Here is a 27,141-nt window from a genome sequence, read left to right as displayed (position 1 = left end):
GAATATTGGGTCATCGATCCAGAGTGAGCCTTTGACGTCTTGTTTACTATTAATCAATTTGCTTTCACCAATCGTTGATTTCACTTGCTGTAGTGACACCGTCACAGAATTAAATATAATTGCATTCTGTATATGTATCGGTTGATATATTGAGACAAATGCAAAGAATCACAAGTCATCTATTTTTAATTTAAAAATTAAAAAAACGGAGAGAGAAAGAAAACAGGAAAAAATCATTAATTCATTTGTTCATTCATTCATTCGTTCAATTGTTCATTCATTCATTCATTCATTCATTCATTCATTCAATTTCTATAGCCACCCATCCCAGTCAGTGAGTCAAAATGTTGACTTCTGACTCTTTCCAACACAGTAAAATACTAATATATTTGCAACCTCTACTTTTTACATAACCTATAATTATTACGAACCATTTCTGTAACTACATCATTATTCAATCTTCAAACTAAGTTCTAAATTTTGTATTCCCCCCCCCCTTTCGAGCATAACAATGAGAAACAATATCCCAATGAGAAGAAAGGCAAATGAAATCTCTTGCTTTACAAATCACAACTAATCTTAAATAGAAGTGCTCAAACCTGCCCTTAGATGAGCTCTTAAGAATCAAGGAGTTTTTTTAGCATTAAAAGAACTTCACATTGTTTTCCTCCTAATGATATTATTGTAGTTTTGTCCCTAAATTTGATGACATCGTGATTGCTGCTGGTAATTTTAACTTGATTATTCTGCTGGGTTTTATATATATATATATATACTCTGTAATTTTTATTTGTACGTTTGTAACTCATTTGCACCCAACATGGAAAAGTGCATTTAATGGGCAGATTAGAAATGCCGTAATTTATTTGAATTTGAATTTATTTGAAGAGGCTGTTTTGGTTTTAGAACTCATTTGGGCCATTGTGAGCTAGTCTTACACCATCTCACTTACTTCTAAAACTTTATTAAGTTTCCTGCTGTGAAAGGCATTGAGTTAGAAAGACATTCTACAGTCCATAAAAGTAATTTGTAATGAGTTTATTTGTTGAAACATTTATTGCCTGCCTACTATCCTAAGGAACTCAAGGTAAGATGAAACAATGAAATACAACAAAAACCAAGACGACTTTGAAAGATTCAAGGGGCAATTATTATGGATCAAAAGTTCTAAAACCTTTGATAACATCTTCTGAAGAAGAGTAAAAAGGCTAAGGTAGACTAAGAGAAGTAGATCATTTTCTGAGCCCTTCTAATTTCTAGGAGACTTGGTCTTCAACACCTAGTTAAAAGAGTTCTCGTTTAACTCTTCCCATATTAACAATGAAACTCATCATTATCGAACGGGAGATTCTTTTACTCCTTTATTCTTCTGTATTTTTTATTTCTTTTCTTGGTTTTTTTGTTTGTTTGTTTGTTTGTTTACTTGTATACACCGGAGACATTGGGAGTCTGGTGGTATATTAATTTAATGAATGAATAAATAAAAGTGCTGGTTCAAAAAACTTTGGAAAGTTTTTATTTCTCTACTTTCATCTTGCATTTCCTTTTTTAAAAAAATAATTTTTATGAGTATGTTACATTTTAAAACCAAACACACAATAGCAAAAGAAGCCAAGAGACAAAAACAAAAACACACGCACATCAGACATTAAAATACAATACTAACAACAGATATATACAATTTTACAACTTTCTGCATCGACTTTTGTCTTTACTCTTAGCTTTTATCCTCCTGCTCCTTCTCTTTATTTTTAAATATTCATAATTAACTGTTTTGTTAGCAGGATCGTTATTTACATTTATATCCAGTATGTTAATATCAAATTTCACTTTATATTCTTATTTCTTAATTTGATTTCTGTTTTCCAACCATGTATAAAACCTATTCCATGTCAACTTGCAAAGCTTTCAAGTTGCCATGAGCAGGAGGGAGGGAGAACTGAAGTGAATTCCATACATTCTTTCTGGCCGCAATCAGAAGGAGGGTGTTAGGTTTCACAGCCAGCCAAAGTGGTTAATTGGAGAATGTGATTTATGACATGGCCAGAGAGGAGGGGAGAGACAGGGTCATAGGGGAACGTAAATCTGCGTGGGATCAGTCCTAACTGCATCCGAGTATTGCCGGAATGTTGCTCCTAATAAATGACTGTATTTCCTTTGAAGTTTGGATCATGGCTCATGAATTAATTAGGGCATCTTTCGGAAACTTGACATTCCACACTTTATAATAATCCGAGTCTTCTCTTTCTTTGATCTCCATCATTAATTTATCCATTTTGGCGCATTCGAGATTTTCTTTATTATTGTTTCTTCCATTTAATGGGTAGTTGCATTTCCTTCCATGTTTTACTGCTTTGGCCCACATCGCCCTTGCCTGAACTTCTAAACTTTCTTTTTTCCCTAGTTTTGTAGTATGTTTCTCAGTGTCCATGTTCTGCTTTACCTCCTCTTAGTTGAGCAAAATGATCAATGTTTGGGCAACATTATATTTGTTGTTACTGATCTCTGGAACAAGTTTATTAAGAGCAGGAGGCTGCAAAATGAATCGATGTGCCAGAATAGTCTTCTAATCGCAGTTCCTCAAGACGGTACACATGGAGTTTGCTTTTCCTTATCGAGATAAGATGCTGAATTTGGGACAAGCAGCATTTCAGTTTGTTCCATTCTAGCCCGGGGAAGTTTTTTCAAGCACGTCGTCGGATTGCGGCTGACGGTCTTTTTCCTCAAGCCTTTTGGAGCGCGATAGAAGACTCAAGCTTCAAACCGCAAGATAGTAAAAGAAGGAAACTTAAATGCATTTAAAGAGCTCTAAGTCCACGAAATAAATAGTAAGCTGGAATCAGAGGGGTGGGGGGTACGGTGGAATAGAACGGAAATAAATAGACTCCTTGCCAAGTGTGAAAGCATTAAAAGGAGAGTGCTGTAGTTGGAGCAATTTTGTGGTAAGAACAAACTGACATCGTGTCGTGTTTTTGAATGGCCTGGCCTTCACCGTTGGTGACCCCAATTTTGTTTTTCTACTTGCTGAATCATATTAGCTAAACACATTTCTTCTGTCAAACTAAGAAAGCCACATGTTTCTTTTTATCTAAAAAATATTATATTTTGCCTATTATCTCTTGTTCTCTGTATCTATCTATCTATCTATCTATCTATCGATCTATCTATCTATCTATCTATCTATCTATCTATCTATCTATTTATATTATCTCTCTCTCTCATCTATCATCTTTCTATCATCTATCTATCTACCTCTCTATATCTATCTATCTATCTATCTATCTATCTATCTATCTATCTATCTATCTATCTATCTATCTATATCTAATCTGTCCATCACTGTCTATATCACCTATCTGTATCTGTCTGTCTGTCTGTCTGTCTGCCTGCCTGCCTACCTGCCTGCCTGCCTACCTGTCTGTCTATCTATCTATCTATCTATCTATCTATCTATCTATCTATCTATCCATCCATCCATCCATCCATCCATCCATCCATCCATCCATCCATCCATCCATCCATCCATCCATCCATCTATCTATCTATCTATCTATCTATCTATCTATCTATCTATCTATCTATGTAATCTATCTATCTATCTGCCTATCTCTATCTCTACCTACCTACCTACCTACCTACCTACCTATATCTATTATCATCTATCTACTATATTTATCTATTATCATCTATCTTATTTCTATCAACTGTTTATCATCTATCTATCTATCTATCTATCTATCTATCTATTTATCTATCTATCTATCTATTATCTATCTACATCTATTTAATCTATCTATCTATATCTGTCTGTCTGTCTATCTGTCTGTCTATTTCTATCTATCTATCAATCTATCAATCTATCAATCCATCAATTTATCATCTATCTATCTATCTATCTATATCTATATCTATCTATCTCTACTATCATCTATCAACTATATCTATCTATTATCATCTATCATCTATCTATCTATCTATCTATCTATCTATCTATCTATCTATCTAATCTAATCTAATCTATCTGCATTCTATATCTATCTTGGTAGATCCCTCTAAAAATCCAAATTTAAAGTCTTTCATTTGGGAAAAGAAATCCAGCATATATTTGTCTGCAATTGTATCATAATCTTAGAGGGAGATCATAGATCCGCAAATTGGATCCAGCTATGCCTGTACCTTTATTGCTTTTTATGAGGATGAAATTTATATGCCACCATTCTCCTAACTATGTCTTACCCTAACTATGTCTGAAAGCAAAAGAGAAGAAAATTCACGGCTGCGCGCTTGTGGCTTTCTACACAAGCAGGGGAGAAACGTCTCCAACCTGACCCAAATTTTATTTATTATACAAGTCCACCCTAGTATTGTTGGGATTGCTTGATCCCAAATTGTATATCTGCATTAGAAGATCCTTGAACTTTAAAGCTTCATGAATTCAGACAACTATCATCATCTTTTAACGACCCCATAATCCCTTGTGGAGTGGCGTCTGAATGGAGCTGAGTGTTTACTGGCCAGATGCCCTCCCTGTTGCCAATGTGGAGTTTTGTTCAGCAGATATATTCTCGGTGTGCCCAGAGAGAGAAATATCTGCCTCTACCTACGATCGAACTCACAGCCTCCTGATGGCGAGGCCAGAGCTCCACCTCTAGGCCACCGCACCACTCTTGAATTCAGACAACAATGGTTTAGATTAAGCAGGATTGAAGAAGTAGATGTTGTGGCCCGCCAGTGGCCTGCGCGGCTTGTGGCTGATCCCAACGATGAGGAGGCTGGTGTGGTGTCGTGCCAGCAGCCTGCGCAGCCGGCGCTCGCATCAGACAGCGAGGAGGCTGAAGAGGATGTGGTGCCAGAGGCAGAGACTCAGCCAGGACCTTCAGAACCTCCAGAGGCTCCTTCAAGTGCAGAGAGTGAAGTGGAGGAGCCTCTCCTCAATGCTCGAGCACGCAGGGCTGCCAAAAGGCAGGAGTGGCTACTCAGGAGGAGGAGGTCTCCTCGAGAGTAAGGCTTGGGGCTAACTGGCCACTCCCTTAGCCTATTTAAGTCACACGCAGTTAGCAATTGTTGCTGGAAACAACGTTTAATTATTACGCAGAGCATTTTGGAGAGTGAGTTTCTTATCACATCTTGGTTTCTGGGCTGGTTGCCAACCTTTGTCGGACTTTGTTTATTCTTTGTACTTTATAGCAGGCTGATAAGGACATTTGCACTGAAAGCCTGCATTTTGAAAGGGGTCTGTTTGTAATAAATGGAGTTTTTGGAGCTTGGTGTGTGTCATACTCCTTGGGATCCGGAGCTGGGGCAGAATAGTAGGGAAAGTCACTTTCTTTTCTGAAGAGAATTTTTCAGACCAAAAGAATGATGAAATATCTGCAGCAGAGGGATCTAAACGAAGTAAATGTCACTCATCGACATTTGGGGAAAGGATCTTCCCACCCACCCCCACTTTCCTTGAACAGGTAAAAAAGATTGCTGGGCCACAGGATCCTAATCCCAGTAATCTAAATTGGGGAAGTGGACAGGATATTCCCCCCCTCCAAACACACGCTTCCTTTTTTCCCTTCTTCCCTTCTAATCATTCCACCCATCCCGAATTTTAACACGCCACGTTTCAATCAAGCCAGCGTTGGTCTTTTGCTTCCGATAGCATATAATTGCTAGTGGATAATCCCATATTAACTCCCCCACCCCCACCCCAACCCCTGTCCTATCGTAAGGAGCCTGGTGGGAATCAGTCACATCCCATCTCTAGACGGCGCCGTTATCATGTTTATGAAGAGCTACACCAGGTGGGGATATTTGCATATAAATAACCTGCCAACCGAGAGAAAAGGCACCTGGTTAACTATTTCATTTATTATTCCTGGAGAGAGGTGGAGGCAAACGGACCAACGTGTTGGGTAGCCATGTCATGGAAATTCAACTGCCGTCATTGATTAGAACAGGCGGTGACGGTGACCCCATAAATGCAGGGTATGTGTGTGGCTGTATTAAAACCATTCATGTTGATCGGTGTCCTTCTCTCCTTTTATTAGGAAGCTACAGAGATGAAGAAGATCTCCTTCTGCAGGACTATGACCTCCGTTTTCAATGCCTAAGTTCTCCCGTTGTCAGCTATGGACACCCGTGGCTTGGTGGGGGGGGGGTAATGTAACTGAGTGGGCGTGGCCAACTTTTTTTTCTTTTTTTTACTTTTAAAAGCATTTTTTCTACAACCTCTTCGGCTGAAGAGGTTGTAAAAAAAATCCTTTTAAAAGCCTCTGACGATCTCAGCTGATTTGCCTGATCGTCAGAGGCTTTTTTTTTCCTTTTAAAAACATTTTTTTCGGCCGAAGAGGTTGTAGAAAAAATGCTTTTAAAAATTAAAAAAAAAAAGCCTCTGATGATTGCGTGGCTCAGCTGGGCATGGGGAGGGGACCAGGGATTTTTTCTACTGGTTTTCCAAACCACCTGTCGCCATCGCTACCGGATCGAGTGATCCGGTCTGAACTGGGAGCATTTCACCCCTGTGTGATAGGCAGCATTCGGCCTCCTGCACCCCCCCCCCGGAGCAAAAACAATCCACAGGGGGGGATGTACCACTCCCACACCCCATTTTGGGCCTAGGAGACCTCCCTGAAACCTCCTGGGAGCGAAAATGGGCCGCAAGGGGACTCCTGAAGGGGCGGGGCAGGAAGGGGCGGGGCCAGCCAGCAATTTAACTACCAGTTTGTCAAAACTGGCTCGAACCGGCTGAATCCCACCGCTGATCCCAGGTCCTCAGAATCTGGGTCTGTCTACCAGAAATGCATTCCTTCCTGGAATTCCAGCATGTCATTTAGCTGTACCATAATCGGGCAGTTTCCTGCAGTGTCTGGTCTTGAAAGTCTTATTTAGCTGAATCTACTGCCTATGTGTTTTCACCGAGTGATTCTGAGAGCTAATTTTATGAAGTACAGAAAGGCAGGATAGTTCCAGATAAACATCTCCTAAGGCTCCCAAGCAGAGGAATTATAGAGCCATCCATCTTTCCGTCATAATAGTTTGTTTGTATATGTGCGCGTGTTAGGAGCTAAGATGGAAAATTTTTACCAGATGGTTACAAATCAGGAAATGTTATCCAGCTACCCTGTAAAAAAAGAAAAGAAAAGAAAAGAAAGAAAAAGAAACAAGGTGAATACACAATAAAAGCTCTGCCTGGAAGTATCTGCGTCCTTTCCAACCTTACTACCATCCATAATTTTATGTACTTCTGTTCTGTCAGCTTCCCCATTTCAGCTGTCGCTTTCCAAAGTAAAAATAGCTAGGAACTTTAGCTTTTCATTGCAGGGTTTCAAAATCCTTCAATCATTTATAAAGCTACTCTGTCTGGGCTGGTAATAACCACAAGATGGTAGCAAAGAGCTAAAAAAAAAATTTTCTGTAACTCTGCTGTGCCATCTACTGGCCATCTGGAAATTTGCTGACCAGATCTGGAATGTCATCCTTGGTGATTGTCTTTCAAGACAATCACCAAGCCATCATCAAGCCATCATCCCATGGAACTGCAGTATCAAGGTTTATTTGTTTTATTTGGTTAGGAAATGTATTTGCTGCCCATCTCGTATCCAACAAGGTTTTGCAAGAATGAAGAAAGTGGTTGATTCTCTTTGTCTCTTGTTGCAACCATCTATTAGGAGCGCTTGTTTGTTCTAGTAAAGAACAAAAAGTCTTCAACTTATGACTGGTCATTTAGTGACTGTTTGAAGTTACAACCTACCTAGAAAAAGTCCTCAGCCCAAGAAAGTCATTATGAGCAATTGTTGCATTATTCCGAATCCTTTGGAAGGATTGCTTCCTTTTTTGGAAGCAATCCTTCCAAAAAAGGAAGAAAGGCCTATACTACAGAAGGTCTAGTTTAGTGAAAAGAAGGACTAGGGGTGACATGATAGCAGTCTTCCAATGTTTGAGGGGCTGCTACAAAGAAGAGGGGGTCAAGCCAGGGATGAAATCCAGCAGGTTCTGACAGGTTCTGGAGAACCGGTAGCAGAAATTTTGAGTAGTTCGGAGAAACAGCAAATGCCACCTCTGGCTGGCCTCAGAGTGGGGTGGGAATGGAGATTTTGCAATATCCTTCCCCCGGGAGTGGGGAGGGAATGGGGATTTTGCAGTATCCTTCCCCTGGAGTGGGGTGGGAATGGAGATTTTGCAGGATCCATCCCCTGGAGTGAGGTGGGAATGGAGATTTTGCAGGATCCTTTCCCCCCACCACACCCACCAAGCCACACCCACGAACCAGTAATAAAAATATTTGAATTTCACCATTGAGTCAAGCTATTCTCCAAAGCACCTGAGGGCAGGACAAGAAGCAATGGGTGGAAACTAATCAAGGAGAAAAGCAACCTAGAACTAAGGAGAAATTTCCTGACAGTGAGATCAATCAAGCAGGGGAACAGTTTGCCTTCAGAAGTTGTGAGTACTCTATCACTTGAGGTTTCCACGAGTACATTGGACAACCGTTTGTCTGAAGTGGTATGGGATCTCCTGCTTGAGCAGGTGTCAACTCTGAAACTGGCCTGACTGAAGCCATCTGGGAGGCTTCAATGTTGCCACTATGGTGGTGAGGGATAGATAGATAGATAGATAGATAGATAGATAGATAGATAGATAGATAGATGGATGGATGGATGGATGGATGGATGGATGGATGGATGGATGGATGGATAGATAGATAGATAGATAGATAGATAGATAGATAGATAGATAGATAGATAGATAGATAGATAGATAGATAGATGATAGATGATAGATGATAGATGGATGGATGGATGGATGGATGGATGGATGGATGGATGGATAGATAGATAGATAGAGAGATAGAGAGATAGAGAGATAGAGAGATAGAGAGATAGAGAGATAGAGAGATAGAGAGATAGAGAGATAGAGAGATAGATAGAGATAGCTGGGGTTTTGTAGCCAAAACAAAATACTTTCCCCTGAGAACCAAGGACATTCCCACGGATGGCTGAAGAGAGGAGGAGTGAAGTTTCCAAGCAACTGGCAAGCACCTTGATTGGACCATGTGACTGATTATTTGGGAAAGAGGGAGAAACGTTTACTTTTAATTAGGTGAAACCTGCAGGAATCTTTAGAGTCGGTTTTCACCAGTCTGTGCCAATGTGATATATCCAATAATCCTGTTCTTTGAGGAACCTACTTGTCTCTGTTCTGTTGTTCTGTTTGCTCTGAGTTCTGTTTGCTATGGGTGTATTACTTGGAACCCTGACAGCAGGGAGTTGGACTAAGAGACCAAGCTCCCTTCTAACTCTGCTTCTCTGTTATTCTGTTACATGCGGTGTCTGGTTGCAATGGCTTATTAGTGTCACAATGTCACCCAATTCATAAAGTGACATCTGGCTAGGTTTACCGGAGGAAGGTGCCTTCATTAATAGAGCGAAATAAGGAAATTAAAAAAGGCAGCCAAAAATGAACCAACAGGATATAATAGCAGTGAAGAGGTTAACAAACCTGCACCTCCCTTGAAATGGATTTGGGGACTAATAAATCCATCCTCGGCAAGTGACACCTTTTATCTGAAATTGAAATGGATGAATATTTCGTGCGGTCTCTGCAGATCCGTAGCCTAAAAAAGAGACACCAGCAGGTTATGCTGTGTGGGTGGATGGATGGTTAACAACCCGAGTGGAAAACTGGGTGGTCTAGATTCCTCTTATTGAACGTGGGTTGTTTATGTGACATTGCCATGGCAACGGAAAGTGAAGGTTGGCCTGCGCTGATGCTGTCACATCGAAAGCACTAATGGAGCCTATTAGAGGATCACAATCCATTTTGGCAACATGGTTTGCACACGTAGGAGACCAACGCAAAATAGTTCGATGAGTTTTGTTAAACGGGAGAGTCAAAGCTACAAGGAACGGGACGAGGGGTTCCAGTCGTTGGTGAAAACGTTTTATGTGAATTTTGTAATTGCACTCAACGAAGAGCCTGGAAGTCAAGGGCTATCCCGTAAATGCTATCACAAAGCAGAGACTGCAGAGGGGCGAGAAGTGACCCATTTCTCAGGTGGGCGAGAAAATGATAAGGAAGGATCCAGATTGCCAACATCAACTGGTTAAATTTGCCAATCCTGGTATACATGGAATCCTGGATTCAGTTTTGGTCTCCATGATGTAAAAAAAGATGTTGAGACTCTAGAAAGAGTGGAGAGAAGAGTAAGAAAGATGATTAGGGGACTGGAGGCTAAAACATATGAAGAACGGTTGCAGGAACTGAGTATGTTTAGTTTAATGAAAAGAAGGACCAGGGGGGATATGATAGCAGTCTTCCAATATCTCAGGGGCTGCCCCAAAGAAGAGGGAGAGAAGCTATTCTCCAAAGCACCTGAAGGCAGGAGAAGAAGCAATGGGTGGAAACTAATCAAGGAGAGAAGCAACCTAGAACTAAGGAGAAATTTCCTGACAGTTAAAACAATCAGTGGAACAACTTGCCTCCAGAAGTGGTGATTGTTCCAACACTGGAGGTTTTTAAGAAGAGATTGGACAACCATTTGTCTGAAATGTTATAGGGTTTCCTGCCTGAGCAGGGGGTTGGACTAGAAGACTTCCAAGGTCCCTTCCAACTTTGTTATTCTATTCTACTTTCTACCAGTTTCTACCAGTTTGTCCAGGTTCAAGCGAATCGGTAGTGGGGGCAGTGGGAGACTCCGCCCACCCTCCCAGACGTCATTATGGATGCTCTGCACATGCACTTTTAAAAGCATTTTTTAAAAAACCTCTTCAGCCGACGAGGTTGTAGAAAACATGTTTTTAAAAGAAAAAAAAAAGCCTCTGACGATCCCAGCTGAGTTGCTTCAGCCAAAAAAATGCTTTTAAAAGTAAAGAAAAAAAAACAGCCTCTGATGATCGTGCGGCTCAGCTGGGATCGTCAGAGGCTTTTAAAAGCATTCTTTTCTACAAAAAAATGCTTTTAAAAGAAAAAAAGGCCTCTGATGATCAGGCTGGGATCATCAGAGCCTTTTAAAAGCATTTTTTTTACAACATCTTCAGCCGAAGAGGTTGTAGAAAAAATGGTTTTAAAAGTAAAAAAAAAAAAAAGTTGGCCACGCCCACTCAGTCACATTATCCCCCCACCAAGCCACGCCCACAGAACCGGTAGTAACAAATTTTACATTTTACCATTGGTCCAATCCCCAAGAGAGGGCGTGGCTGAAAGGTGACGCCACACCCATCACCAACCCCCTCGAAGTAGCTTCGAGCAGCACGGGTGATAGTTGCGGCGTCGACATCCCCATCAACCCAGAATTTAACCTGTCAATTTCTCGGCTGCCATCTCATTACCATCACAAGGCGAAACCTTACAGAACGGGCCCTGGCAGACCGTAACGTCATCCAGGGTCCCTCCGAGGACAAGTCATTGGTCCCCGGTAAAAATGAGCTGGAATGCCACTCTATCCGTGATGACCTGTTCCTTATCAACCTCCAAAATCTGCTAATGCTTTACTAGAAGACGTGCGAAGGCAGCTTCTTTCTTCATTTCAGGAGAAGAGCACGAGCAGCAGGAACATCTTCAGAGGCACACCAAATAGGAAATGCTATTTTTAGCATTTATAGGCCACTCTTTAACGAAGTCCTTGGGGCAACTCGCAGCCCGTCGCAAAGCAATTCAATGCTGGATACGCGCTATAGAGAGAGCAAGCCTCAGTTCCACTGCAGAAGGGTTGCAGAAGGAAGAGAGGTCGGAGAGAAAGAGCCACCACTTAAGACAACCTTATGACGCCTCTTTGATTCTCCTGTGAGCACTGGAACACCAGGTAAGGTGGAGCGTTTGCAAGCCAAAGGAAGGGAAGACAACTAAAAACCGAAACGGCTCATTTTGAAGGAAAAGAAATCACAGTTTCCCCCGCTCTCTGCATCTGGAGTTTTCCTCCTAATTATTCAGGTAAATTACTGTATATTTTGAAAGGGTGTTTGTGAAAAGAAAGAGACACTGCGAAAGATAGACAAATGCACACACACAGACACACTGTGAGAGATCTCGCGAAGATCAATGGTTCGTTGAGGGCGCTTCCAAGAAAAGGAAGCACGCAAGGGTGCAATCAAGTTGAATCTTTATTTAGGAATAAAGTAGGTAAAATGAGTTCCCTGGCATGGAGGCATCCATGCCTGGATCGAGCCCATGGATCAGTCCCGTAGGAAGCTAGAACAAGAGCCAAAGAGCAGCCCCTGTGCAGGGGGTCTTATAGGGGCCCCTGGCCCCTCCCTTACCAATGGGTGTGAGGGGGCCGGAGGGCCATTAACTCTCCCAATGGGGCTGCAGGGGCCGGAGCCCCTTGACCCACCAGTGGGATCAAAGGTGCCTCTTTGCTCCCATCTGGTGGCCTTTTAAGAAACTGTCATGGCTGGCACAAAACACCTAACACACACATATTCTGGAATTCCCTTTGGGGCGAGCATTGTTAACGCAGAGCACAGAAAAAGAATAAGAAATATCAAGCCAGTAAACAAAGACATCCTATTATTTTTTTGGAAAGTTATACGTTCAGCTGCATGGCCTTTTCCAATTCGGAGAGACACTTGTTCAGCAAGCCGAGGCAAAGAGGCAGTCCCGGAACCAGCGAAATCTGGGGGCTGGGCAGGGGACAGAATGTATCTGCCCCAGGAAGTCTACTTACCTTTACTCTATTAAGAGCCTTAGTGGCGCAGCAGACTAAAGTGCTGTTAAGTAACACCAGCTGCCTGCAATTACTGCAAGTTCAAATCTCACCAGGCTCAAGGTTGACTCAGCCTTCCACCCTTTCAAGGTAGGTAAAATGAGGACCCGGTTTGTGGGGGCAATAAGCTGACTTTGTATAAAAAACAACACCACTTGGCAGGGGGGCAAAAGCCCTACTAAGCAAGTATATACAAAAGTATGAAGGCTATTGCTTAACGCATTGTAAGCTGCCCTGAGTCTCCGGAGAAGGGTGGCATATAAATTGAACTAATAAATAAATAAATACTACCGGTTCGCAATGGGATCGCATGCTCAGATCGCTGATGATGACATCCGGGGCAGTGGGCGGGGCCTCCCACTGGTTTTACTACCAGTTCTTGCAAACCGGTCCAAGCCGAGGACAACCCACCACTGATCTGCCCACAGTGTGGAAGGGATTGCCACTCTCGAATTGGCCTTTTTAGTCACACCAGGTGCTATTTTAGGACCCCTTTCCAGAGCACGATACCATAGTCTTTGGAGACTGAAGGTTGCCAATGAAACATTAAGCAAGCTAACATTAATTTATGCTGTGGTCCAGTGGTAATATTCATCCGGTTCTATCCGGTTTGAGTGAACCAGTAGCGGCAGCTGAGGGAGGCTCCACCCACAAGCCCGGATGTCATCACGTCCCATTTATCCGCGTTTTTGACGCTCTGCGTATGCGCGGAAGGCCCTGCACATGCACTCACATTTGCGAACCAGTAGCGAAGGTAAGTCAGTACCACCACTGCTGTGGTCCTTCCTGATGGAAGGGGTCCTCTATCTTTTTCCCCTCCTCTGGCTGACCATGAAAATTGCTGATGCTTTCACTAGGCTTAGGATGAGCTGATGAACTTCAAAGGTCACCAAGATGGGCTACTGTTGACACGGTCCCTTAAGGTGACATTTGTCACACGGAGTAGATCATGGACCACGCAAGTATTATAATGTACTGTAATGTACAAAAGTCATGAACTTGAGGCCAAGGCATCTCAGACGGATAATCAGTTCCAATTAAGGGTGTCGGCTTTCATCATCACAAACACTACTTTGCGTAGAGGGCCAACTAGAAATAGTCACAACTTTGCTGTCGTCGTTCCACCAACCACTTCAAGGTCATTTGCAGAACCTCCGAAAAAGACAGTTTGATCGAGAGAAATTGGCATGGCCCCGTGGAGTCTGGAATATACGGGGCTCCAGAGTGTCTAAAATTCTCACTAAAATGCAGAGCAGGAGGTTAATTAAGATATTGAATATTCATGGGGAAAAAAAACCTCTAATCCCTAATTAGGCTGTGTTTGGATTCCTATGAAAGTGGCCTTATCTCCACCGGCATTCTAAAGTAATATTGGAAGTGTGTGTGTATGGGGGGGGGTTGTTTGCGTGTGTATGTATATGCATATGTGTGTGTATGTGTATATCCAGACATGCACGAGGTTGTGTATTGTTCAGGAAAGGGTTCCCTCCAAATATGAAAATTCCCGCAGGCAGTGTTTTTCCCTCCCTCGAAAAGATACAGCTCTCGATTTCATTAACCTCTTTCTGAAAATAATACACAATTAGGCTGCATATGTGGCTGAAAAATAAGAATCTGTCAGCAGGAGGAGGAGGAGAAGGAGGAGGAGGAGGGGAAGAGGAAGAAGAAGAAGAAGGAAGAAGGAGTAGGAGATGGAGATGGAGAAGGAGAAGGAGAAGGAGAAGGAGAAGGAGAAGGAGAAGGAGAAGGAGAAGGAGAAGGAGAACTGTACTAAGGATTCAAACTGCTGAACTGCCATCTTTTCTGATTGACAAGCGAGGGGTGAAATCCAGCAGATTCTGACAGGTTCTGGAGAACCGGTAGCGGAAATTTTGAGTAGTTTGGAGAACTAGCAAATGACACCTCTGGCTGGCCCCAGAATGGGGAGGGAATGGGAGTTTTGCAATATCCTTCCCCCAGGAGTGGGGTGGGAATGGAGATTTTGCAGTATCTTTCCCCTGGAGTGGGGTGGGAATGGAGATTTTGCAGTATCCTTCCCCTGGCACGCCCACCAAGCCACGCCCACCAAGCCACACCACGCCTACCAAGCCACGCCTACAGAACCGCTAGTAAAAAAAAATTGGATTTCACCACTGCGACACAAGCTCAGTGTCTTAGCCACTGAGCCACCTAGTCAGGCTTAATGCAATGATGCCTGTGAAGTTTTTTTTTTTTAAGGGACCATAATAATTGCTGCTGGTAATTTAGCATCACGGATTCCTGCCCTTCAGCTCACTAAAACAGACCTGCTCCCCACGGCTCCGACGAAGAAGGACGGAAGGGGGCATAACCCCGACTTAGCTTTGATTAACTCACCGAGTGATGCAGCCCCGAATAAAACCCGTAAAGACAGATGTGTCACCCCCCCACACACACAAGCCATTTGATGGCCCCGCTCCCCAACTGTGTTGTCACCGGATTATTTTGATCTATCTCTTTTCAGAACACAGCAATTCGTAAAGCCAAGAGATTTGAAGCAGGACAAAAATCTTATTTAAAAGGATTTGCCTTTTTTTTTTTCTTTCTTTCATGTCTTCCCTTCACAACATCCCTTTCAAATGTACTTTATTAACAGGTCTATTCAATCCAAACTGGAACTTAAACTGCCTCTGAGCTTGAAAAGTTGATTTTTTCTGAGTCAATTTTGCTTCCGCTAATCCCCCCCACCCAAGTCTCTCATCTTTCTTCTTTTCATACATTTTGCGTCGCTGTTTCTTCTTCCTCAGCACATTTTAATCCAGCATCAGACATAAAATTCTCTCTTTTTTCCCTCCCTCTCTGATCTGCTGGGGGTAATTCAATTTCTCTCTTTCCTTCTTTCTTTCAGAGATGGTCTCACTCCTGCGATCCCCATGTTCACACAGATTTCTGCAGTGGGGCTGTGCAGGCACAGAGGCGTCTCTTCTGGTAGTATAACTATTGAAATTGAGGGGGGCTTTTATTGCCCCCCTCAATTTATTGACAAGATAATAGTTACTGGAAAGAGGGGATGTTGGGGATGGCTTGCATTAGAGACAAATGGCATTCTTTCATTGGCTGTTTACTTGACAGGTGAGAAAACCCCAGCTTTAACCAACCAGAATCTTCAAAAGGAGGACAGGGAGATAGATAGAGAGATAGAGAGATAGAGAGATAGAGAGATAGAGAGATAGAGAGATAGAGAGATAGAGAGATAGAAAGAAAGATAGAAAGATAGAAAGATGATGGATGGATAGATAGATAGATGATGGATGGATGTGATAGGATAGATGATAGATGATCGGATAGGATAGATGGATGGATGGATGGGATAGATGATAGATGATAGATAGAGAGAGAGAGAGAGAGATAGATAGATAGATAGAAAGATAGATAGATAGATAGATAGATAGATAGATAGATAGATAGATAGATAGATAGATAGATAGATAGATAATGATAGATAGATGATAGATGGATGGATGGATGGATGGATGGATGGATGGATGGATGGATGGATGTGATAGGATAGATGATAGATGATAGATGATAGATGATAGATGGATGGATGGATGGATGGATGGATGGATGTGATAGGATAGATGATAGATGATAGATGATTGATAGATGATAGATGATAGATGATAGATGATAGATGGATGGATGGATGGATGTGATAGGATAGATGATAAATGATAGATGATAGATGATAGATGGATGGATGGATGGATGGGTGGGTGGATGGATGGATGGATGGATGGGATAGATAGATAGATAGATAGATAGATAGATAGATAGATAGATAGATAGATAGATAGATAGATAGATAGATAGATAGATAGATAGATAGATAGATAGATAAGAGAGAGAGAGAGATGATGGATGGATGGATGGATGGATTGACAGAGATATGTGTGTATAGAGGAGCACAATCCTTAGCACAATGTCTGCTATGTTCCAAAGATCATCAGCCCAAAAACATCAGCACATCCAAAGAAGCTTAGAATCTAATCCTGCATTCAAATCGGTCATGCAGTTTTTCAAATATTTATCTATGTAAGAGGCTTCTATCCTACTAACTTTGGTTTAAACAGGCGGTGGGGGGGGGGAAAGTTGTTTGATTGCTAGAGATGATGTAAGTGCTACTGATGGCATTTCTTTCCAACATACCTCCTTCACTCTTCATGAAAACTCCTTGGATACACCCTTTCCAATCTGTAAGGACCCTTTGGGGTGAAGTTCTTCCTGAAGTCTTCTTCTCAGGTTCAGTTGAAAAACATTGTCCCATCTGAAAGTCCAGTCATCTCTTACATATTGGATAAGAAGGACCATCATCTCATCCTTTATCTCAGGTGCAGAGCATATTGGGGACTACCTTGAGCTTAAGAAGACAGGAGAAACATATGTGCAAATCCATGGCGTGTCAGCACTTCAAGCTGCATTTACTCTAGTGCTGACATAAGAAGGAGAAGTGGAGGCATCTGGAAAGGGAAGGCTGACTTTTCACCTACTTATTTTCCCTGGAGATAATATCCCCTAGGAGATGGGATGGGAGGGAGGAAATTCCTTTGAGCTGGAGCAGTAGATTAGGCGTAGAGTGACTTAGAAGATGGCCAATGAGTGCAGAGGAGTGGGGAAAGGAAAGGGAGGGTTTTGGGTCAGGAAGTCAGTGTTGGCTACGATGGAGTCAGAGTTAGAATGTCGTGCTTAATAAATGGGAGTTTTTCATCAAAGACTTTGTTTGAAATGCAATTTATTTGAGACGACCTCGAAACCTGACATGGCGTACATTCTCAAGATTGGACCAATGTGATGAGTTCTCCAGGGCTTGAAAAATGGGCATTTGGACAAGATTAAAGACACCATGGATTACAAAAATATGGGAAACAGAGAAGGGCCTCTGGAGCCTGGGGAGGCCATTTTCGCCCTCTTGGAGGCTCGAGTAAAGCCTCTGGAGCCCGGGGAGGGCAAAAATGTCCCCTCCCCTTCCATGGTGCAGGAGGCTGACTAGGCCATGCCCACCATGCCCACCCCCACCCAGCAACCAGGCAGAGAATCCCTTGCTAAAAATTTTGAAGCCCACCCCTGCATATATGGCCACGGAGTATTCATAACACATGTGAAATTCTCCTTGTTCAAGCACTTGGCTGTACCATTGAGTCTACAACCAAACCAGGCTTCAGAATCTATCCATTTGTCTTACAAAAGCTCAATTACTACAATTATTTTCTTAAAAAGAGATTTAATAGGCTCACCTCCTGCCCTGCGGATTCCTACACACAAGAGACACGGCATGGAAATTATTTTTTTCCGCTGATTGCTCGGCTGTCCCCCAAATTTAGATTTCATACAACCTAATCATCCTCGTTAGCATAATTTGGGTGGGATTCATTCCATATCTCAGTGACACGGTTGATTATTTATAGGGCCCAACAGCTGATTACAATTAACTTTGATTAATGAAAGACTTTCTGAAAAGAATCCCAGGACAACAGAAACAACAAAGCGTTGAGTTGTTTTTATAGCTCGGCTATCATTTATAATGCAGATGTGAGACTGTATCTTTTTTTAAAAAAAAAAAAAGAAAAGAAAAGTGACTAGATCATAAAGCATTAAAAGGAAGCATGAAAGTGTCTCTCTGTGTGTGTGTTTGTGTATGTATTTCTAGTTTCCCTGTTGGCAATTGCTGCCTCTATTTTAGCCACGCGATACTAATTTATGCCTCCTAATGAGAAATTGCACTGGGCTGGTATTCCTTCCCTCCTTATCTACTTTATAGTGAGCTGAAGACTAAGCTGATGAAGTACGGGGCAGTGAATTTCCTTAATTTATGCAGATGCATGCACAATGCCAATATTTTTATATGTGAAGGTTGCAAAGAAAAACTGGGATGGGGGAAAAAAATGGCTCGTTTTATGAAGCGTCCATGACTAAGCAGACTCTTCATTCTTCTTCCTGAGATTTTTACCCTGTTGAAGGGCCACGTTAAGTGAGATAAATGTGCTCATAATCATTCTGAAGAGGGAAGATGCTGACAGCATAACCCAAACTGATGTCTCTTGGAGTTGCAGAAGGGATTGAATATGTCTAACGTCTCGAAGTAGGGGTGCTCCACTTCTGGGGGATGTGTATTACCTACAGCCAACAGGGAATTAAATCAAACCTGGAGGAAATTAAGGATGTGACAGATCTAGCAAGTTAAGTGAGACGAGTGTTATATTTCAAGACGTTCAGAAATTCTTCCAAAATATCTATGATTCTATGATTTTGTGATTCCGTGATTCCATAATTCCATGAGTCCATTGATTCTATGATCGATTGCTCCACATCTTGATCAGAGACCTTGTTTTAAGACTGTGAGATATGTAGCATATTTCAAGACAAAGGACATTCAGAAATTCTTCCAAAGTTCTATGATTCTATGATTCCATGATTCTTTGATCCTAGGATTCCATGATTTCATGAGCCTATGATTGACTGCTCTACATCTTGATCAGAGACCCTGTTTTAAGACAGTGAGATATGTAGCATATTTCAAGACAAGGGACATTCAGAAATTCTTCCAAAATTTCGATGATTCTATTATTCTGATTCCATGATTCCATGATTCCATGATTGACTGCTCTATACCTCGATCAGAGGCTCTGTTTTCAGACAGTGGAGTTTTCCTCGTTGCCCGTTCTTCTTCAAATAATCCATTCCTTCTCTCCTTGTAAGTTCTGCCTCTCATTTAGACCAGCCCTCCCCCACCAAATCCATGTTAAATTTACTCCCGTGCACAACATGGAACACCAGACTCTTTCTCCCTTGAGTTGTGGGTCTGCTGTTCCAACTACTTGCTCCACAGGAGGTTGCTTGTAATTCTGTTTCCCCAGCAGGGGCCCAGTGATCTGATAGGCACTCTATGCTCTAGTCTGGTTGTGTATCTTCAGATCTTCCCCCTGGTATTTAGCAACTAAGCTCTGAGTTTGATCTTGAGCTTCTTACAAAGGAGCCAACTGTTAATCTTTCCTTCCCGTTGAGAGAGAAAGACAGAGGGAGACAGAGAGAAGAAAATAGTGAAAGGAGTTCAGCTCACTATGGAATGAATCATATAGGTGCACACATACCAGATGGAGTTTTCCACCATTGTTGGCTCATAATGGGTGGAATGCAGAACATTGGAAGAAGCCAAGAAGATATATTTTTTTGTACAGTGGTGCCCTTTGGAAGTGTTACTCTACAGCACCCAAAATCTCCATCCAGCATGCCTAGGTAGCCAGGAGGCAATGAAAACAGAAGTCCAAGACATCTGGAAGAAGCTCTGGAGAAAGTGTGATTAGCAGATCCTTCTTCCTCACCTCACCATCAAAGCTCACTAGCCAGAGCATAGAAGAACTCGAGCAAATAGTGCAAGAACAGAAGATGTGGAGAGACCTGGCCCATAGAATCGCCAAGAGTCGGGCATGACTGAACGGATATCATCATCATCTTCTTCTTCTTCTTCACCTTGTTCTACATGGAAGATTGCCATTGTAAGATGCAGAATGACGTTCTAGAACAGGCTGTCCAACTTTAAGACTTGTGGACTTCAACTCTCAGAATTCCCCAGCCAGCATGAGGAAGTCCACAATGTCAGGGTTCCAAGTAACACCCCCAACCAAAGAAAACTCCGGAGCTTGAGTTTCCTCAAAGTTCCATTTTATTAGAGATGTCATATTGGCACATCTGGGAAACCCGGAATCTGACAGCTTCCAGGTTTTCCCCACCCAAAGGAAAGTTCAAGTCCCTTCCCCTGCAGCTACGTGTCCATCCAATCCAAGCACCCTCCCAACTGGAGATGCCTCCCAGTTCCAGCCATCCAGATGCAGGGCAAGATGTCCTGCAAGATGTTGATATATTCGTACTGAAAATCAAGATCAAGCGAGCTTTTGCCCTTCTGCTCTGTGGGAGGTTTCTGACTTTCCTGAGCTCACCTTAGCACACCTGTGTTATGGTTTGACAGGTGTACTGCCTCAGCAGTGGTGAAATCCATTTTTTCTTACTACCGGTTTTGTGGGCATGGCTTGGTGGGCGTGGCAGGGGAAGGATACTGCAAAATCTCCATTCCCTCCCCACTCTGGGGCCAGCCAGAGGTGGTATTTGCCGGTTCTCCAGAACCTGTCAGAACCTGCTGGATTTCATCCCTGCACCCCAGTCAAACTTCCCACTTGACACTGTCCCCGGAGCAGGTCACCTTTCTCTCAGGACCAACTGACCCATGTTCAACTGCTGTTCACATGGAACCTTTCTCCACTTCGGCCTTCGAAGTTCTCGTTTGAATATTTGCTATTACCACCAAGATCTGTGCCTGCGGCGGCTCCACCCAGGCCCACTGTCAACTTGCAAAGCTTTCAAGTTGCCATGAGCAGGAGGGAGGGAGAACTGATAGAGCTGATTGATTTCCCTAACTGAAGCTGCATTCCATACATTCTTCCTGACCGCAATCAGAAGGAGGGTGTTGGATTTCACAGCCAGCCAAAGTGGTTAATTGGAGAATGTGATTTATGACATGGTCAGAGAGGAGGGGAGAGACAGGGTCATAGGGGAACGTAAATCTACGTGGGATCAGTCCTGACTGCATCCGAGTATTGCCGAAATGGTGCTCCTAATAAATGACTGCATTTCTTTTGAAGTTCGGCTCATGGCTCATGAATTAATTAGGGCATCTTTTGGAAACTTCACACCCACGTCTTAAAGTTGCCAAGATTGGACACCCCTGTCCTAGATGGATCTATCTTTGGTCTAGCCCAGCAGGATTAACGTTTGCACCCGCTACCAAATCTGGCACAGGATGAGTATAGAATAGACAATAACAGTGACAAATTCATCTCTGCAGACGTTTCAGATTCCTCCTCCCTCTCTCCCTCGTCTTTGAAAGCGAGTTTCTAGCCCTTAAGGCAACGAAGCTGGGCTCCAGAATGCAAGCTTTGTGAGCTACGCTGATAACAGTGTTATGGTGAATTGGATTTTGTGGTTGTCCATAGAAGACTAAGGTCTTTTGAAGAGTTGTCCTCATCTTCTCACATGCCGGCTAGCAGGAATCGTCATGCATTATGGAAATTGGAGCAATGGGTGCTAATTCTCCCCGTTCACAGCATTTACAGTAGTGGCCGAAATTGTGGAAACGTTTTGGGAAAAGTGTGTTTTTTGAGGTTTGATGACTAATAACACTACTTTTTTGGAGTTTCAAAGATAATCCTATTCCATTGCTGGAATTGCCTGGGAGTAGCCCAGACCTTCACCCAATTGAAAATCTATGGAGCCGACTAAAGAAACTTGTTAGTCAGAAGTCACCCAGCAATAAAACCCAGTTCATAGAAGCCATCATTCCATCTTGGTTTCACATTAGAACAGCTGCAGAACTAAAAGACTTGGTTCACTCCATGGGAAGACATTGTAAGGCTGTCATTCATGCTAAAAGTTACCCAACTATTAACTGACATGGTGATAATTTTTATATATCTCGTTTTTTCCTATGATGATAATTCTTGTATATCTCGGTTTTTTTCTACATGTTTCACTTGTCTTCTTTATACTGTAACTGCTATTCTAATAGCAAATCCTTCCTAAAAGTTATTGCATTACATTCTTGACTAAATTATCTTTCCATCGATATATAATTTTATGGTACTACTCCAAAAAAAAAAAAAGTGGTGTTATGAGCTAGTTTTAGAAAATACACTTTTCCCAAAAAGTTTCCACAATTTTGGCCACTACGGTATATCTGGGGTGGCTTTCACCCCTTTAGACCCGCATATCTTGGAGCAGAATCCTTGAAAATGATCGCCTGCAAGATCAAGATGCTAGTTTCTTGCTTTTTCACATCCAGCTCGAAATCGCCTGACAACACCGTCTGGATGAATACTTGATTCGCTGCAGTAAATATTCATTCTATATTCATTTTAATTCTGCTCGGGATCAATAATTTATTTGGCATCTTTCTTTCTTTACATCTTTGCTCTCTCTCTCTCTCTGCCTTGCTGAAGGAAGGAAGCAGCCAGAGAGAACAAAATAATTTTCATGGCTTGCTGATCTCCAAATATTGCAAGGTGCCTGACTGGATCTCCAGGTGAGGAGGGGGCTTCAAATACCCTGACCCCCCCAAAAAAGGAGCGAAGAAGGTGGCCATTATTATTTATGTATTTAAATGGATTGACTGCCCATCTCCAGTGAACTCCGGGCAGCCCACAAAACTAAGAATATCGATTCAAAAGTAGTCTGGACTAACAAAATCTAAAAAACCAATCAAGGGCCATGTCAGGATTCCGATGGATGCCCTAATTAAATCATGAGCCTCGAGCCAAGCTTCAAAAGAAATCCAGTTATTTATTAGGAGCTCCATGTCGGCACGTTCCAAGTGAAGCCAACTCTGACCCCACATAATTTACGGCCCAATCTTGACCCTGTTTCCTCCCTCCCCCCAGGGTGTGTCATCAATCACATTTGCCAATGGAGCAATTTCGCGGGTTGTAGAGATCACTCCGCTCCAGGCTGCTGTGGGTAACCCTGGGAGACAGCCTTGAGAGATATATGTCTGGAATGTGCTTTTGTTTTTGGCTGCCATGCTGCTTCGCTGGTTTCCCATCCCCCTTGCCTATGGAAACTCGAGAGCAGGCCAGGGATGCTTTGCAAGTTGAACAAATAACAAACATCAATCCTGCTCCCAGAATTGGCTCTTCAATCACATGGACCCATTGTTAATTTACATCTCCAAATACGAAAGTTGCATTTATGGAACTTAATGTACACAGGAACACAACACAACACATTGCTATTGAGCGGAGAAGCTGTTGGCTGTCTCTCGGTGGAAGTCCAGGCTTCTCCCGACCTTCCTTGAGGTTCTCCACCAGACAGACAGACTTGTAAAAAGAAAGAACTTTGAAAAATTGCACTCCAGACTATCGTAGACCCAATTGGCCTAATTAAAGACTATTTTAACTTTGTTTTTGGTATCACCCAGAGGTCCACCAAAGCAAATCTGAAGACCATCCTTGGAGAACAGAGTTGGGTTCCTTCAATCTCACTGTAGTCTGATATACAGCCATGTCTGACTATTAGAATGATGGATGATACCCTCGTGACCAAGGCACAGCTTGTAAATCCAACGGTACAGATTTCCTGACAAAAGGCAAGTTGCTTTGTTTGTGGCAGCTGAAATGGGGGAGGATGAAAATGGTAGCTTCTCCAAGTCGCTCCTCCAAGATTAATGTAGCTGCAGGGCCCCAGCATGGAACAGATGAAGGAAGAAATTATAAATGAGAATCCTTCATGTCGTGTATCTCGTGTTTTTATACAGCTAGGGAAGGAAAGGTGTCCCATGTCAGTTAGCCACCTGGTATTTTATTTCTGTTCTGGGTGTCAACTTGCAAAGCATCCCTGGCCTGCTCTCAAGTTGCCATAAACCAGGGGGGGATGGGAAACTGGTGAAACAGCATGGCAGCCAAAGATAGATGCACATTCCAGACTTATCTCTCTCAAGGCTGTATTCCAGAGTTACCCACAGTGGCTGGAGGGGAGTAACCTCTATGACCCACAAAATTGCTCCGTTGGCGAATGTGATTGATGACACACCCTGGGGGGAGGAGGGGGGAAACAGGGTCATAACTGGGGCATAAATTACATAGGGTCAGAGTTGGCTTCACTTGGGAAGTTGCCAACATGAAGCTTCTAAATAAATAACTGGATTTCTTTTGAAGCTTGGCTCGAGGCTCATGGTTTAATTAGGGCATTTGTCAGAATCCTGACACTGGGCCATAGCCCAATAAGAAGAGGACCCAAAATGGATGATAGGATTCCTGGGACAAGGTAATTCTCCAGGACAACAGTGTGCACCCATCAACTTCTATGTTTTTTCATAATATTCACTTGGGCATGTGGCAGAGCAAGGCACCAATTTTCAGCATGTTTATCTGCCACACTATCTTTGGGGTTCACGTAGGACAGGGAGTCTTCAAACATGGTGACTTCAAGACTTGTGGATTTCCAGTCCCAGAATTCCCCAGCCAGCCATCCCAAAAACCAGCGAGGTTGATTAGCTGAGACAGAGGAAGGAAGAGCATCTGATCCACTTTAACCCAGTAAGCTCTGGGATCAAGTGAGGACTTCATTATGGGTCTAACTCAGCATCGGCGGGGCCCAAATGCAACATATGTGACGCCAGACTCCAGAATCAATTTTCTAGCCCAACTTCCTCCCAGACCACGTTGATCAGACCATCGATTTTAAATGAGCTTTGAACGACACAGCTGAAAGTTCTGCCTTCTCTGGATTCGATGCAAGTGCATTTCCATCCTGCCCTCCTGGCTCAACTGGGCCATATTTTGTGAAAGGCTACTTCGCTCTTACATCTTTATGGAAGCCTCAGCTGCATTAGTATAATTGATCTATTAGGCTATCCCATTTATGGATTTAATCACCCTTCCTTCTCCAACGTGGCTTGGAGCCAAAAGCCAATTAAGATCAATAGACGGATTTCAGTGGATTTTCTATTTGGCTTTTTAAGCAGGTGAATTTTTCAACACCTAGGATACACACACATACACACAGAGACACACACAGGTATTTCTGATTGCTGTCTTTATAGAACTTTTTTTTTTTGAGCTGCATGTTGGATTAAGATGAAGAGAAAAAAAATAATCCAGGAAGGGTACAAGAGCAAATCACTTCTCTATATAAAAATGTCCCTATAATCCAGGGATGGATTCTACTTACCTTTACTACCAGTTCGCCAGGGGGCCACGCACGTGCTTTTCTGCACATGTGCAGAAGCTTCCTAATGACGTTGGGGTCGGTGGGCGGAGCCTCCCACTCAGGGGTGAAATGCAAAATGAGTTACTACTGGTTCTGTGGGCGTGGCTTGGTGGGGGGGGTTAATGTGACTGGGTGGGGGTGGCCAACTTTTTTTTTTTAACTTTTCAAAGCATTTTTTCTAATGCTTTGAAAAGCCTCTGCCGATCATTTGGGATCGTCAGAGACTTTTCAAAGCATTTTTTTTTACCACCTCTTCGGCCAAGAGGTTGCAGGAAAAAAATGCTTTGAAAAGCCTCTGACGATCCCAGCTGAGCCGCGCGATCGTCAGACGCTTTTTTTTTTTTTACTTTTAAAAGCATTTTTTCATCGGAAGAGGTTGTAGAAAAAATGCTTTTAAAAGTAAAAAAAAAACAAGCCTCTGACGATCGTGTGGCTCAGCTGAGCATGGTCGGGTGGGCACAGGGATTTTTGCTACCAGTTCTCCGAACCACCCGCCGCCATCGCTACCGGATCGGGAAATGCTCCTGGTTCGGACCGGATCGCCCAATCCGGTAGCGATGTCGGCGGGTGGTTCGGAGAACCGGTAGCAAAAATCCCTGTGCCCACCCCACCATGCTCCCACTGGTTCTTGTGAACTGGTCCAAACCAGGGGCAACCCACCACTGTTATAATACCAAGAGAAATGTTTTCTCAAACTTAGCAAACTTTAAGATGTGTGGACTTCAACTCCCAGATTTCCTCAGTTGGATTTCATGACTGAAGCATACTGGCTAGGGAATTCTGGGACTTGAAGTCCACACCTCTTAAAGCTGCCAAGTTGAGAAAGGCTGCCCTAGACAGTGGCAGTAGCATTTAGTCAACCTGGAGGTACGGAGAAACTGAGGCTCCGTACATGCCCTGCACTTACCTGCATCCAAAATGGGCCGCATAGGGATTCCTGAGAGGGGTGGGGTGGGGTGGGCAGGGCAGGGCCAACCAGGAGTGGGATTTGAGGGGTTCTCTGAACTGTACAGAATTCTAGCTAGAGGTTCTCCTGAACCCCTGCAAACCCCCAGCAGCCTACCCCTGCATGAAGCACATCCACAGCGAGTGTCCATATGCTGAGACACACTCCCTATTTCTTCACTCTGGCTGTGTCCCCAGCCCAAAATCTCTGGGGTTTTTTTTTTTGTTTGTTTGTTTGTTTTGTTTTTACAAGAGAAGATAAGCAAACTCTACCTGCCTGTCTCTCTCTGCGATTTGCAATTCCATTTACACTTCAAAAGTAGAAATAGTAGGCGTGCAGGCCCAAAGGAGATCAGGTTAATGATGGAAGAGGCAGGAGATTTTAATCCTGTTCATTTTAGTGGAACCTCACCAGATCAGTGGATTTGCAGCTCCTGTTAGCAATTAAAAGGAAACTCCTTTTGGTACAAACAGGGATGCTTGATTCGGTCCTGAGCAAAGGGTAGGGGAGACATCCAGATGGGAATATTAACAGGTTCTTCCCAATTACATATCTCCTTCTCAGAAGAATTCAGCCAGTTGAACAGGGAATCTAAAAAATAATAATAATGATCCCCATGTTCAGTAAAAGAAAGAAGGAATGTGGTGTGATGAGCAACATGGTCTCCAAGGGGGCAGGAGACCCCCAATGATGGACCTTCCACTCATTTTCTCATTGAGCTTCCTACCACACCATCCGG

Source organism: Pantherophis guttatus, chromosome 9 (genome assembly GCF_059756535.1).
Source record: "Pantherophis guttatus breed Tessera chromosome 9, ASM5975653v1, whole genome shotgun sequence".
Classification (NCBI taxonomy): Eukaryota; Metazoa; Chordata; class Lepidosauria; order Squamata; family Colubridae; genus Pantherophis; species Pantherophis guttatus.
This window is presented reverse-complemented; position numbering follows the sequence as displayed.